This window comes from Solanum lycopersicum, chromosome 7, assembly GCF_036512215.1.
Source record: "Solanum lycopersicum chromosome 7, SLM_r2.1".
Taxonomy (NCBI): domain Eukaryota; kingdom Viridiplantae; phylum Streptophyta; class Magnoliopsida; order Solanales; family Solanaceae; genus Solanum; species Solanum lycopersicum.
In genome coordinates, this window is record NC_090806.1 from 6,362,109 (window position 1) to 6,371,906 (window position 9,798).

Genomic DNA, 9,798 nt, shown 5'->3' on the forward strand with positions numbered 1-9,798 from the left:
AAAACAGATAAAGTTGAGTGATATTATTGTCCTAAAACAAACATAAGTGATATTTCTAGGTAATTTCCAAACATGAATGACTATCTAGGGAAATTACTCCAAACAACTCTCTCTGAATAATTTGTAATCTAGTTTACTTAAATAATTTTACTGGTACAAATATAAAACTTATAATCAAGAAAATAATTATAATCATATTTTTATCTTTACATAGACTTATTTCATTGTATTATATCTCATGTATTACTAACACCTTCAAGTGGAAGAAATTAATAATACATCATATAATACCATGTAAGGTGTATAACTAATATATGAATTAGTCATACACAAACTCAAATTTCTACCAAATATAGTACTAAATAGTATACCATACATAATATATGACTTATTTTTCGTACACTCCCTACCAACGACCCCTAAATACATTAATAGAGAGAACCTGACCTTGAGTTACAAAAAATAAAAATAAAAGTTAAATGGGTGAAATAATTTGTTAATGTTGTTTTGAGTATCGGACAAAGCATTATATTATTATGACTTGCCCCAGGTGTAGAATTTCACGTAAAAAATTTAGACAAATCAAGAATTGTGTTGATTATTAATACTGTCAAGTACATGCTCCTTATATAGGCAGAGAGTCTTAGCATATAAAAATTTACATGAGTATTAAGTATGGGTTTACTATCACTATAATTATAATAACTTATTCTAGTCGACTTCAACTAGTATAAAACACAACAAGTCAACAAACTGCTAATTGACATATAATTAGTATTTAGTAGCTCAGGCCTAGGCCTAGTGTGATTCCAATTCCAACTTTATAACAATTAAAACGTTGTTCAATTTGTTTCATAAACCTATTCGATCCATATCATCAACTTTCTTTATCTTCAAATACCAGATGTTTATTGTTATAGGGAGAGGATATGAAGATGTAAAGTAATAGGGACATGAAGTATCCATACTTATTACAAATTTATACAAGTATAATATAAATTTTACCAACAAAGACAGGAAACAGTACAATCTATTCAAACATTATATTCATCATAACAATACAACACATACATTGCGATACGTTACAATACGATAAATTGGACACACAAACATTACTAGGGGTACATCCAATTTTAGTAAATTGGACGTCTTTATTCAAACAATAGAACACAACATTGTTACATATTTGATAGTAAAACACTCTTCCATAGAAATGATTTAGCATTTGAAATAGCAAAAGCAAGCAAATCCAAAGCCACTTCTGTGACAAGCTCCAAAACGAGCATCCTCTTGTTGTTTGCATTGACGGCTACAATTACCTGTGTTAATACATGGCCCTGACCATGTCTTGCTGCGCCTTTGACATACTTTTGCCTCTCCAACTTGCATCTCTACATAATAGAAGAGTTAACATGAGTTTATACTAGAATAAAAGGCGGAGCTAAGCAAGGGTTCAATTTTATAACGTGTAAATTGTATAAAATACGAGTATAGTGGTGAAAGACTTTTAAAATGTTGAATTAGGAAATATAGTAGTATGATATTCTAGTTATTTTTTAATCATCGTGTATACTATAGACTAAAATTTGTAGAAAAAAATAAAGTGATGATATGTCATTACAAAGTTAAAATTGTACTACATAACAACATAAATTCTTAATTATACTATCAGAGTATATAACTTAACGTGATCAACTAGAAATATGGTAACAATTAAAATTAAGTCTTTTGACACACTTGCAAAGTGGCTCACCATTGGATGCAATGAGGAGGAAGCAAAACATGAGGGCTAGAATGAGTTTGGTATTCATGCTGATGGATTTAATTAGAAAATTTAATGTGTATGTTTGTTGTATGAATTGTAGTGAAGAGATATTACTCTAGCTAGGTATTTATAGTGAAAATTTTCCACCTATTCAGAGAATGTTACATTTGGGGCTAATTTTGTCCATACAGTATTGTTCAAAAGGAAATATTTAATAGCATAAAGTATTATTATCCTGAATCTGATATTAGATTTAAACCATGGATCAAAGATCACAAGACAAGAAGAATTACTTGTTGATTTTTTCTTTTTTAGAAAAGAAATGCCCTTAATTTTGTAAAAGGGCAAATCTAATACAAGAACTACACCATGAGAAAAACTTTTTTTTGTCATATCTGCTTTTTGAATGTGGATCATGAGAAAATAAGATAAGTTACTCCCTCTGTCTATAATTGTTTGTCATGGTAAGGTCATGCACATCTTCCTTAAGAAAAATTTAATATAAGGTGTAATTTGACTAATATAATTTTACTATACCAAGAATATCAAAAGTCTATATAACTTTTCAATTGAACTACACTATCATTAAGGGAAAATTTGGAGAAAAAAGTGACTAATTGTTTCTTGATTATTTAAGGGAAAATGCACAAGTACCCCCTCAATCTATGTCCAAAATACCATTAAGTGCGTTTAATTTTTTGGTCTGAATCTCAACTATTAAAATTCATTCCATTAAGTACATTCCTTTCTTTTCTTATGAAAAAAAAAACCTCGTAATGAGTCTGAATGAATCAGATCTATAATGGAGTCTTAATACCCAGACTCTATTAAAATAATAAGAGTTCTTTCATAAACAAATTATCTTCTTCCTTGCTTCTCTTTTGGACAATTTTCAAGTTTCTTCCTTTCATTTTCCAACCAAATACCATTTTTTCGTTTGAATAAATAAGTTTTCATAATATTTTACAAGTATTTATATAATATTGGGAAAAAGGCACAAGTATCCCCTCAATCTATGTCCGAAATTTCAGAGACACACTTATACTATACTAAGGTCCTATTACCCCCCGAATTATTTTATAAGTAATTTTCTATCCCTTTTCGTCCAACGTGGCACTAGCTTTTAGAAAAAAGTCAACAGCGTTGGGCCCACAAGATAGTGTCACGTAGGCCGAAAAAGAGTAGAAAATTATTAATAAAATAAGTTCAGGGGGGTTATAGGACCTTAGTATAGTATAAGTGTCTCTGAGATTTCGTACATAGGTTGAGGGGGTACAAGTGCATTATCCCTATAATATTTTATATATATACAATAGTCGTGGATGAATTGTTATTTATGAAGAACTCTTCTTGTCACAATTCGTTTGCTGTCAAAACTTCTTTGGAAGAAGTTATCTTTATTTCTTGAGAAAAAATTGTTTGAGAAGACAAATAAATAGTCTTTTTTTAGGGGTGGGTTATAATCTTATCCCTGAAACAATTTTTTGGAAGAAGTATTTTTGGTTTGGATTATAACTTTTCTTGATATAGTGTTAATCGCTATTTTTTTTAAAAAAAAATAATACATGTACATTCAGATATTGAAAACAAACGATCTTAATGATTTAGTGTTCAGACCTAGAAAGTACATCTTAATATTCAGACTAGCTTTCAGATCATGACATCTTAATCTTAATGCTAATCTCAATATTCAAATGTACATTCAGATTCAGACCTCTTAATCTTAATGAGAACAAGTGAGGCCTATATGACGTTTACTTGGATTTGGTTGGGTCGTGTTTCTTTTTCAAGGGAAAATTATGTGGATTAACAAACATATACTAGTTAATTAGCTAGCATAGCTATATTTTGAATTACTTACGACTAACAATTTAATTTTAGTTATATCTACGTTCCCTATTTCCTCTCTTCCTCTCTCTCGCCTCTCTCCTCTTTTATTCATATACAAATACAAATTATTAAATAAAAACTATACACATAAATATACAATTATATGACACGTATACAAATACAGTTTGCCTTTCTCCACTCTCTGCCCTCTCTCGCTCACTTCTCTCCTCCCTCTTCCAATATCGCTCACCTCGCTTCTCATTCTCTAAATCTTGCTCGTTAGATATCAAATACATATGTGTATCAGTTACATACATATAATTTATTTGATAGATATACATATACAGTTCGACTTTCTCCACTCTCTGGCTCGCCTCTCCGATTGTCGCTTGACATTTGTATATACCAGTTATGTATATACAATTGTTTTGATGGATATATATATAAAATTCGACAGATATACGTATACAATTCACTCCTCTCCACTCTCTGTCTTGTCTCTCTCTTACCCTCTCTCAATCTTGTTGGGTTTTATTTGCCCTGATTTCTTACCATAAATTGGTTTTCCTTTTAGGAAAAAGTTTTGAATTGACTAATCCTTTTTTTGGTAGGAAAAGGTTTAGGACTTTATAAATAGAGACATGTTCTTTCTAACTTAATCAGCATTCACAATGTAGTCTTAAAGGCTTTGAGAGTTTTGGTTAGAGGGAGAATTTGTGGGTCACAAGCTTGATACGTTATCACTTGTGTGAACCTCCCATGTATTCCGAGTGAATTGGTTGAGGTTGTTTCCCTCTGTATTTGTACTCTCATATTTATAGTGGATTGCTCATCTCCTTTGTGGACGTAGGTCAATGGACCGAACCACGTTAAATCTTTGTGTCTTTTGGTATATTTCTCGTTGTCTTCTTACTCGTGGTCTTTCGAGGTTTGTTTTGCTAGCTTCCGCGTTTACACCTACTTATTTTCGGTCCTAACAAATCTCGCTCCCCTCTCTCTTTCCTCAAACATGTAGCTATGAATTATAATTAGCAAACTATAATTATAAAGCATAATTAAGCTATTTTTGAGTAGCTAAATATAAAAATTTCCCTTTTTAAGTTTTAAATTCCTTTTCTCATGGAAACAAATCATGTAAATCTTATTTTTGACCGATACATATTATTTATCATTTCAGCAGGGATAACCAAGTCCTTATTGATAAGTTTGGTGATGAAAGACTAGGAAAATGGTACATGTGGTTGTAGACTTTTAGAAAATGATTTCTTAGGGAAAAGTTGGTGTTTTGCTGTGCCAATAAGAAAAGGACATCCAATAACTCGATGAATTCAAAATTTAAAATTTATAAATATTTATTTTTATATCTTTTAAATAAAATTTACTAATTTATGTTTTCTTAAATATAATTTATTGCTCTTTCCACAAGAACTTAAAAAAATAACGAGATCCACAGTCTGTGGATATAATTTGACTTGGATTAGTACTAAATATTATCTCTAAAATTGCATTAATCATGTTCAAATTCTGAAATTGTTTGTTTTAGTTTTTCAAGAACGATTTCTCTAATTGTTTGATTTTGTTGTCTGTTGTAGCTTAAGCAAGTGATCATGTTCATCTTCTTCTAATCCTCGTATTCAAAGATGACTATTTTTTTAATCGTCTTAATTAATATTAAAGAAAGGAATTTAGTCCTCCAACATTTTTTTAAATATATGTCCTTATCTCATATTTGAACGAGGAATCGTTGACATTTCATTCGCTCTCATACCGTATATCTCGCGCATTATATTAATATATCATGTCTAAAATATATCTCGTACATCAAAATTAGTGTATCTTGCACATCAAATTAGTATATTATGTATAAAATGTACATAAGATTAATATATCATGTATAAGATTATCTAACTTAATGATTAATGCATCTCGCATTAGATTAGTATATCAGCTTTTATATTATTGTATCCGTTTTGAAAATTTTTTGTAATTATAAACTTTTAAGAGATAGACTGTAATTTTGCCTTAAAAGTATGTGATTTTTGTAATTTGTTCATCTAATTATCACTAAATATGTACTTTTAATAGCAATCGGCATTTTATATAAATGCCTCTGACGTTTATAGCGACCTTGGATTCAATGATAATTCAGCACTCTTTATTAATATGTTCATATTCTTCTAATCCTCGTATTCAAAGATGACTATTTTTTTAATCGCCTTAATTAATATTAAAGAAAGGAATTTAGTCCTCCAACATTTTTTTTTTAAATATATGTCCTTATCTCATATTTGAACGAGGAATCGTTGACATTTCATTCACTCTCATATCGTGTATCTCGCGCATTACATTAATGTATCATGTATAAAATTTACCTCACGCATTAGATTAGTGTATTTTGTGCATCAAATTAGTGTATTATGTATAAAATGTACATCAGATTAATATATCATGTATAAGATATAATGTATCTAACTTAACGATTAATGCATCTTGCATTAGATTAATATATCAGCGTTTATATTATTGTATCCATTTTGAAGAATTTTTGTAATTATAAACTTTTAAGAGATAGACTGTAATTTTACCTTAAAAGTATGTGATTTCTGTAATTTGTTCATCTAATTATCACTAAATATGTACTTTTAATAGCAATCGGCATATTTTATAAATGCCTCTGACGTCTATAGCGACCTTGGATTCAATGATAATTCAACACTCTTTATTAATATGTTCATATATTATCAATAAAAATAATTATAGTGTAGCTAGGGGTGTACAAAACCGAAGCGAAAATCGAACCAAACCGCAAATTGAGTCAAACCGAAAAAAAAACCTGACTAGTGATTTGATTTGACTTGATTTGGTGTTGGAAAAAAACACGACTATATTTGGATTGGGTTGGGTTGGTTTCAACTATGGTAAAATACTTACTTTAATATTATTTTTAAACATCTCCTATACTTTTTCATAATTTTTATACTTTAATATACTTATTTCATGTTTGGAAGTTAGAATGCTTAGTGATCTAAATAAAAGCTATAGTCCATACATGTTGATAATTATAATAAAATTTATAAAAAAATCAAATTAATACTAATGCAAAAAGAAAATCAATTTAATACTAACAATGACAATAATATTGAATATTTATTTTTTAGTTGTATATGATCTAATTTTACTTTCTTTTAATTTCGTCATGTAACTAATACTTACTAAACTTATTTTTGCATGATTTAGTATTTTAAATTATGGTCAATTTCATTATAACTTATTAATTTGCAATATTCGTTTTACGCGAATTTATTATTATTTTTTTGTTGGATATTTTACCATTAATCATATCATATTTTTTGTTATTTTCTTGAGAAATAACTTAGATAATTGCATTTTGGTAGGACTAAATAAATATTAGAAGTACAAATAAATGTATATGTTTGTTTGAATACTTTATCGAAAAAAATCCAAAAACCAGAAAAAACCCCAAGTTAAAAAACTCGAATTTTATTGATTTGATTTGATTTATAAATTCAAAAATTCGACACAAACTATTTGAGTTAATATTTAAAAAATCCGAACACGTGAAATATTTTCCTATTCCAATTATGTATCAATCCATTGGAGTTCCAAGTCTACATACATTTGACTATGAAATTTTTCTAAATTTGCAATAGTAAAATTTCTTACATATTTTCATGTTGAGTCGATTAAGTTGTAGAAAATTTTTTCCTTAGTAGAAAAGGTATTCCTTAAAAAACAAAACATAATTGTCTTAATATAAATGTCAAAATTAAATTCGATAAATAAGATTTTATATGAATTGTGTTCTTGCTATAATTATATACCAAAAAAACATTAAAAAATAGGAAAAATTTTCAAAATGTCAAATCATCCATAAATATTTTTTAGAAAAAATATTTTCCTCCCTACAAATACACCCTAAATCCTAATCTATTTTTTTTTTAAAAGAGTATGCACCCCCATCTCCCCAACCCAACAAAGAAAATGGTTAAATGGTTAATTAAGGTAATTCAAAAGTCAGACTTATAATTATAACATTTTTTCCTACAATTCATAATATATATATATATATATATTGACTTATAAGTCCGGAGTTAAATGGGTAACAAAATGTTTGAAAATTTTAAAAAGGTAACAAAATTGATTATCAAAGCAAATTTCAAAATTCTAAAACGGCGTAAAAATTTGTTATCCTTTTGATTTAATAATCAATTTTGTTGTCCTTTTGAAAATTTTGAAAGCTTTTGTTGTTTTTTTGACTCCGAACTCTAATATATACAGTAATGAAATAAGTTATCATATATAGTGGGATGATTAATATCATGAATAACTTTATCTATCTACTTTCTCAACACATTTATATAATTAATAAAAAAACAATGATTTATCCTTATTTACTTAAATTGAAAGTTATTTTCAATCTATTGATTTTGATACTTACTTTTATTGAATTTGTGTTAATTTTCTTGTGTTTTTATAGAGGATGTGTGAACGTATTTCTAATTAAATGTTTCAAATTTTTGTTAGTTCTCCCAATTTATCACCTATAAAACTATGACAAAAATTAATTCTTTATTAATTTTTTTTGGTCCAAACCGCCTAAAAGCCCTAAATTGAAATTATTGTTGGTGTTTCATTGTTTTCAATATCAATCATTAAGTTAACTAGTTGATTAGCCTTGACAGAAAGAAAATTTGTTAGTGTTAGATCAATAAGATAAATATAATACCACAATTATCTTTAACCCTGCGATAAGAGTCAAATATTTTATCCAAAAAAAACATAGTTGAATTTATATGTGATGTTTAAAGAATATATAGTTTTATTTGATAAATATAGTGAAAATAATCAAATATTTAATATTGTAAACAGGAAGAAAAATAAAGTGATTGAACTATAGATAAAATGTAGTCTGTGTTGGTCTGAGCTTGATTGAATAGACAGAATTTCAGAGTTCGAATTAACAGGGGAATAAAATTTTTCGAAATTTTTAAAAAGACAATTAAATTATTTATGACATTAAAAGGGCAATAATTTGTAACACTGTCTGAATCAGGGTTTGAAAGGAAAGACGTAGAAATCGATGAGCCTTACAAGGCTCAGCAACTTTTTAGCCTTGTAAGACTCATCAGTTTATGCGCCTTCTATTTTAAATCTTGATTAAACACCGTTATAAATTGTTATCCTTTTTGTATCATAAATAATTTAATTGTCTTTTTGAAATTTTCAAAAAAAATTATTGCCCTTTTTATTCTGGACTCCAATTTCATATTCTAAATCTCAAATTTAAGAAGATAAATTTAAAAATATACTTATTTTTTTAAAAATATTTTTCTTCGTATCAAGCACTTACTAACATAACGTACACAATTAAAACAAATGACATATAACGCGGTTTCTTGCCGAATAAGTTCTCCATTAATTTCAAAAGGTTTATTAGATATAAAAAAAACACGTTCATGTGTGTGCATGTGTCATCATTCTTTTGGAATAATTAAGAATTAAATAATTATCTTGACAAGATTTTGGATTAACATTCACAAAAATTAAGAAATGTTGAAGTCAAATATCTCAAATCATACCTTAATTAAAGCAATTAGATACATGTGGCATCCTTAATACGAAGGCTTGGGTACCAAGGAAAATGTTAACTTAAATAGTCGATCAATCAATTGTTAATTTAAATAAGAAAATAACATGCCGTTATATTGGAATATGTAAAGTTTATATATAATTAGTGCATACTTTTTATATATATCTAATAAAATAAATAATAAATCTATCCAATTATAATGAACTTTAGCTGCAATTAATTAGGAATTATCATTAAATATGTATTTTTAGCGGCAATTAGTCTTCTTTGTATATGTCTTAAAGGTTTTGACGACATCAAATCTAATAACACTTAACTAATGTCGATAAAAACTTTAACCGTTTTTTTAATGTGTCTATCAATTGTCGTTAAAAGTTATTTTTTGTGATAGTGTCTTGCTCTATTCTTTTCCCTCTAAAACAAAGTTCCAAATATGGCTTTCGAAGTTTCTTTTTACAACACTAAGCTCTCTTGTGAATTAGAATATTAGGTTCATCCCTATTGATCATTGTGTAACAAAAATGAATTCAATTGGTTATTTAATTTTATTTTATTTTTTTTTGTAATTTTTCATTTTGCCCTCTTGTGACAT

General features: G+C 27.7%; 1 long non-coding RNA gene across 1 annotated transcript; it reads right to left on the bottom strand.

Annotated features, from left to right (window-relative positions):
* Nucleotides 1–1,031: 1,031 nt before the first annotated feature.
* Nucleotides 1,032–1,895, bottom strand: LOC101244679 (uncharacterized). Its single transcript, XR_742235.4, has 2 exons — nucleotides 1,754–1,895; nucleotides 1,032–1,391 (listed from the first exon to the last, which is right to left on the bottom strand). It is a non-coding gene; the product is annotated as an uncharacterized lncRNA (long non-coding RNA).
* Between the last annotated feature and the right edge of the window lie 7,903 nt (nucleotides 1,896–9,798).